The sequence below is a fragment of the Pongo abelii genome, chromosome 11 (assembly GCF_028885655.2).
Source record: "Pongo abelii isolate AG06213 chromosome 11, NHGRI_mPonAbe1-v2.0_pri, whole genome shotgun sequence".
NCBI lineage: Eukaryota > Metazoa > Chordata > Mammalia > Primates > Hominidae > Pongo > Pongo abelii.
The window spans coordinates 134,655,501-134,662,489 of record NC_071996.2 but is presented as its reverse complement, the minus strand read 5'-3'; the positions used below and the strand labels follow the sequence as shown (position 1 = coordinate 134,662,489).

The following is a 6,989-nucleotide window of genomic DNA, read 5'->3' as shown; positions in this document are numbered from 1 at the left end:
GATCTCAGAATGAGTCCAACCTGTGCCACTTACCAGACAGCTGATTAAATTTGGAAAAATACTTAATTTCTTCAAGCCCCAGTATTCTCATCTACATTTTACACAATTCTTATGAGGATGAGTACATAGAAGGCACTAAGTAAATGGTAGACAATTCAATCTACTTTTGATATATATTTTAATGCCCCTGTTAATAAGTGCAAATTTAGGCTAAGGGGGTCTGCAGTGAAGACAACTCATACCTTAGTTTTTCCTTTTCAGGTTCACTCATATTTGTCCCTCAACCTATGACTCTATTGCTGTCCTTCTGCAGGCAACTCAGTTTAGGATAATTGCCTCAAGAAATGTATTGGCTACGGAGAATCTCAGTGTATAAGGGAACAAGGCATATATTTTCACAGTGGCAGAATCCTTTGCTAGAATGCAGCTCTAATACATAAATCCTGATCTGTTATGATTCCTTACTGGCTATATATAATCTGCTGGGAAGAGTATATCATACACATTTAATTCCTAAATCATCAAAGCTTTAGGCATGTTTCCCTACTACTAGTCTAAGATTTTTCAGCAGCATTAGGGATGGTTATCTCACATAAGAGGCAAAATAATTTACATTCCTTAAAAAAAAAATCATTCTCTATTTTGGTTTTTGGTTCTGGTCTGTAATATGATGGATTTGGCATATGTTAAGATTTATATTCTTGCCAAGGTATGTTGAGATTAAGTTTTCAGTTATCACTATGACAGTATTCCAAATTCTGTATTTTATGCATCTGAAGGCATACATAATTGTTTCAGGAAATCTATACACCAGAGTTGGCAGGCAATTACATTGCCAAAGCTCTACCCATAGACAACAATCTAGATCAAAAGAACTATCTTCTCACATGCTTTGTACTGCCTCCAAATTTGTGTGCTTAAATATACGCACACCTACAGAATCAGCCACAACACCTATAAACTGTTTCATGTCAAACCCTTAAGAAAAATTTCCTTGCTTACAATTTTTTTTTTCTTTTCTGAGACAGATTCTCACTCTGTTACCCAGGCTGGAGTGCAGTGGCGAAATCTTGGCTCACTGCAACCTCTGCCTCCTGGCTTCAAGTGATTCTCGTGCCTCAGCCTCCCGAGTAGCTGGCATTACAGGTGCCCACCCCCACACCTGGCTAACTTTTGTATTTTTAGTACAGACGGGGTTTCGCCGTGTTGGTCAGCCTGGTCTCCACTCCTGGCCCCAAGCTATCTGCCTGCCTTGGCCTCCCAAAGTGCTGGGATTACAGGTGTGAGTCACCATGTCTAGCTCTTGCTTACAATTAACCCAGAGATCTTTCTATAGTTAATGAGAGACCTTTCTACTATTTCCAGAATATTCTAGAAAGTGAAACATAACTCCACTATTGACTATTTCTGAAAAGTACAACAAAGCCACAAACTCTTACCACTTTGATGCAGAACTGGTATTTCCATTTTATGAATACTTTAAAGAGATGTATAATTTGAAAGCAAATCTCAGCAGTTAAACACCCTTATGTAACAAAAGAACTCCAGTTAATAGTCTTATCTTAGAAGAAAAGGAACAGATTATAACTTTAGAAGAAAAGGAACAGATTATAACTATTTAGAATAATTTTGAAAAAAAAAAGCTTTTCATTACATGTTACTGCCAATTAATGGAGAGAAGAAAACAAAGATGTAGAAAAAAAATGAAAATGACAAAAAGTAAGGAAAAGTCACAGCACCCAGACAGAAACACAAAGATACTGGGGCAAAAACAGAGAACAGTATACAGAGAATGTGTATCAAATTGATACAGAATTGTGAATGGAGATGTTGTAAAGATGATCACGAATTTAGTGGTAACTGGTTCACTGTGAGGGTTTCTTCAAATTATAAGGATCAATGATGATGTAACATTTTTATATTCAAGGAGTCACTTTGTGTGGTCTAAAAAACAGTTGCACAAAGAATCTGTTGTTCATCTTGCAAGATCCATATCTAAAAGCTTATGAATGTATACACTGAGAAACATTTAATGCCATATTATAACGTCCTAAGTCATAGCATCCTGCAAGGGACCACCAAGACTGTCTAATTTTAAGAAATGTCCATATCAGATTATCAATTTGTTCATTACAGCAACTTAATTTCAACAGATATACAAAGACCAATTCTTTTGACTTTCTTCATCTTCCTTTCCAGTGTCAAGTTAAAATAATTCAGATTCTACTCACTTCCAAATGAGTTTTCAGAAGTCAATGACATGAACAGTACTGCATAAGTTGTTATAATAATAAAATCTGCCTATGAAAGTACTAACAATGGGCCCAACAATCACTTAATTAATTTTTGCTTTTATTACAAGCATTATGAACAAATAACAATCTACAAATATCAGAAGGAAGCAATAAAATACTGTAACACCCTGGACTATCCTAAGAATAAAGGAGATAATATACATAAGAATTTTACACAAAGACAATTTTATCTTAGTTGTTGAAGTACAAATATGTGTTTACTAACATGTTTTTAGTATTCATATCCAATAAGTATACTTAAAAAGAAGTTTTTAAAAATTATGAAGAAATAAACTCTTAAAACATGGTATAAGACCAAATGTCCACAAATTCATTTTAAAAGGGAAATCTCAAGGGGGGAAAAAAGATGGAGCGCATGCTAAGACAGTAAATGATGTCACTTCAGAAAACATGTACTAGTCTTAGGAGATAGGACAGACACTTCTCAAATATTAAAGTTAATGAGGAAAATTGAGAATAAAGCTGTTCTATCAGAGCCACTCAAAAAGATGGTGCTCTGACTGAAAGCATGGTGGAGAAAGCACTGGTCTATCATGAAGCCTGTTTAGAATCTCAGTAGTTAGCTTTATGACAGTGGGGAAATTTGTTAAACATTTTGGAATTCAATTTCCTTATCTTTAAAAACATGTGAATACTGGTTTCTTCTACTTTAAAAAATTCTCTCTCTAGGGAAATGGCAGTAAACTAAAACTTAGGGAACGTAGAGAGGATTTTTAACTCCAGCTCCTTAAACAGGTCAATTATATTTAATTTTCATTTATAAAATAAATTTTAGACAAAATTTTTCCAGTTCCCACTTCTTAAAGATTCGTTTTATGAAAAGAGAACCAAGAATGGTCCCTTAGAAGTAGCAAGCACATAAATAACTTATTTGACTATCCTATGTAGTAAAAAACAGCAAAACCTAAGCAGCTCACGGGAGACATCTGCTGCTGAAACTGGGAACTTAACCTGTGTTAGCTACAGGAAATAAAAGGGCAGACATGAATTTTGTTAACTAGGGAGCAAAGCAACATCAGGTTAAAAATGGAAGAAAAACAGTTTTATATGACTGTCAACTTCCTATGTGGCAGAATATAAACACCAAGCCACTGATTTATATTGTTATAAAATATAAAGTCACTGACAATAGAAAACATTAACAACTGACAGGAAACAAAACAACCTAAGAGTCAAACATGAGTAGGATGCTTTATACAACCCAAGAGATACTAAGGGTATACCTGGAAGAATATACTCTCCATACTAAAATTATCTAGTTCTCTGATAAGAATTCACACAAAGAACCCACTCTGGATGGCCATGACAGACCATTTTCTTATTTTTCAATTGTGTCTAATCTCTAGAGCAAGAATAGGGAAAGGTTAGGGTCACAGCTTGGCTACATGATATGCCAAGATAACAGGAAGGAAATAGAAGTAATTAAATTTTATTTTGCTTCCATCTTTTCTCTCAAGGAGAATAATTTTTAGACAGAAAGACTGATCAAACACAAAACAGATAAAGAGTCTAGTTGCCTTAGATGAGTTCCAGTCACAAAGCTAAATGAATCACCTCCTAGAAATAGAACAAATTTGTGTATGTAATTATGAAACCAAATTTTGGAAGAAAAACAGAAAACTGCAAAGTACAAAAAGAATGTAAATGATGAAGTATTCCAATATTTTAAAAGAGAAAAGAAGAGACAGGGTTCAAGAAGTTCAAAGTGTGGAGTCTGTGGCAGATCTTTTGACAAAATGCAGAATAGCTTAATACACATATGTTTTGCCAGATCTCAGAAGAGGCCTCAAAGAACACTGGACACTTCTATGAAAAGTGTAACTTAAGAAACAATCAGGTCCAATAAGTCACACAACCTGTTTAGAGGCGCCAGACTAGTAGACTTGGGTAAATATTATGTCATAAGGATTTTGTGAAAATTGTCTAGAGTCTTTATGAAAAAGTTGGCAAAATGAGAGTTAGAGGATAACACAGTGAAGACCAGTATTTGATTAACAATAATATTCAAGAAAACTGGTGTAAGAAGAAATACCATGCTATATGGGTCTGTGTTTTGTTCTGTTTTATTCAACATTTCCATCCACGATAGGAAAAAAATATTTTACAGTTTGTAGTAAATGGATGACTTCCTATCTTGGATATTATGGAGACGACTCTGTATCAAGAAATTATGTGTTGGATTTGCATACCATTTTTATAACAAAGATTCACTCCCAGGGAACCTGGGGTAGAAAATCTCTTCTAAAGTTTAAAAGGACATAAGAGGTATGACTCATCTAACATGCACTTTAGCAACTTACTGTGTAATTTCATAACAAATAAGCTATAACAGGCAGTATCCATATAACAGTGAGCCTTGAACAATATGGGCTTGAACTGTGTGGGCCCACGAATATGCAATTTTTTTTCCACTAAAAATTATAGTGAGTGTACCTACTTCTTCTGCCTCCCCTTCTACCTCCTCCACCTCTTCCACCACTGAGACAGCAAGACCAACCTCTCCTCTTCCTCCTCCACCAATCCAATGTGAAGACAACGGGGTAAAGACCTTTCTGGTGATCCGCTTGCACTTAATAGTGAAGACGAGTGTTTTCTCTTCCTTATGATTTTCTTAATAACATTTTTTCTCTAGCTTACCTTACTGTAACAATATAGTATATAATACATATAACATAAAAATTATATGTTAATTGACTATGTTATCCATAAGGCTTCTGATCAATAATAGGCTATGAGTAGCTAAGTTTTGGGGGAGTCAAAAGTTATACGTGAATTTTCGACAGTGTAAGGGTTGTGGGGTCAGTGATGCTAACTCCCGTATTGTTCAAGGGTCAACTGTACTTTTAACTTTATTCTTTAATAAAATACCTCAAAGTATTGTGGGTTTGGTTCTAGACTACTACAATAAAGAGAGTATAGCAGTAAAGTGAGTCACACGAATTTTTTGGTTTCCCAGGGCATATAAAAGTTACGTTTACACTATACTATAGTCTATTAAGTGTGCAACATCATTATGTCCAAAAAAATGTATATACCTCAGTTAAAAAACATAGCCAGACCCAATGGGTGGCTCATGCCTGTAATTCCAGCACTTTGGGAGGTGGAAACAGGAGGATCTCCTAAGGCCAGAGTTCAAGATGAGCCTGGGCAACACAGCGAGACACTGTCTTCACAAAACAAACAAACCAAAATCAGCCAGGGATGGTGGTGAGTGCCTCTAGTCTCTGCTATTCTACAGTTTTGCCTCAACTCAAGCTCCATAAGCTCAAGTTTGCCTCTGAGCAATGATCGCACCACTGCACTCCAGCCTGGGCAGCAGAGCAAGACCCTCTGTATTTAAAAAACAAACAACCCAACAACCTTTATAGCTAAAAAGTGCTACTGACCATCTGAGCCCTCAGTGCATATTCATCTTTATGCTGGTAGAATGTCTTCTCCTGATGTTGATGGCTGCTGACTGGTCAGGGTGGTGGTTGCTGAAAGCTGGGGTGGGTGTGGCAATTTCTTTAAACAAGACAATGAAGTCTGCCACATTAGCTTTTCCTTTCACAAAAGATTTCTCTGTAGCATAAGATGCTGTTTGATGCTATTCTACCCACAACAGAATTTCTTTCAAAAGTGTAGTCAGTCCTCTCTAACTCTGCTGCTACTCTATCAACTAACTTTACTAAATATTCCCAATTCTTTGTTGTAATTTCAACTATGTTTCTTTTCATTAATTTTTTTCTACAGCCTAATCTTGGAAGTGATTGTAGGAGACCAGTCAGGGTGGTGGGAAAAGTTATAAAAATTACAGGGAAAGATGCAAACCTTTCTGGAAGGCAGGGAGGTTTTGCAAAAGCTTCAAAAGAGGATTTAGCTGAAGGCAGTTAAATTCTCTTAAGAGCAAGGGTTAGATAACAAGGGAATGTAAAGGAACTTATCTAGCTAAATTTGTTTATTCCTGTCTCCAGAAACTAACCTTTGATCACTCGTGTGCAGGACTGCTCTCTACTTGGTGGGTCAACAATGTTAATTACCCACAAATTGTGTTTGCTCCAAGCCTTTCTCATTAAATCTGTGCTAAACAAATGCAAGCATCTCTGGTTTATCGGGGTGGCTAACTCTCTTCAGCCCCTAGTGCCGGCAGCCCCCTAGCCTGCTCTTTCACTGGATATCCGTGTCTGAGAACTTCTTTCATCCATTACTCAGCCAGAGTCTGCAGGACAGACTCGGCAGGTGGTGCCCCCGCGTGAGGAACGCTGCAACGGATTGTGAGGGAACCCTCAAAAATGAAGGTGAAGAAACTGCGCAGTCAGTAAGTCAGCAAATCATTGGTGCCCACTGTGGATTTCCAAGTTCGAGGGGATTGTTCAGGCTAGGGTTTCATCACGGGACAACAGTTATCAGCTCAATGGCAACAGTATATAAAAGTATTGAAACAGCTGCTTAAAGCTAGCAGAGCCTTGGTTTTGCAGGCTCAATTAAGGGACCTAATGCAAACTGTTGTGTTAGACATGAGTTCTAAATTTCTTTCCAAAGAATTAATAATGTCAGTATGTTCAATTCTTTGTCTTCTACTTTTAAACTTAACTTCCTCATAAAGCAACCTTTTTTGATTACCTACACCACCCTAACTCATTCCAATTACCTGCTCCACGCTGACTCATTCCAATGACCTGCTCCACCCTAACT

At 36.8% G+C, this 6,989-nt stretch overlaps 1 protein-coding gene across 1 annotated transcript in view; it reads right to left on the bottom strand.

Annotated features, from left to right (window-relative positions):
• Nucleotides 1-6,989, bottom strand: part of PSMD1 (proteasome 26S subunit, non-ATPase 1) — a gene marked incomplete at its 5' end in the record, with an annotated part of 115,477 nt that overhangs the window by 64,978 nt on the left and 43,510 nt on the right.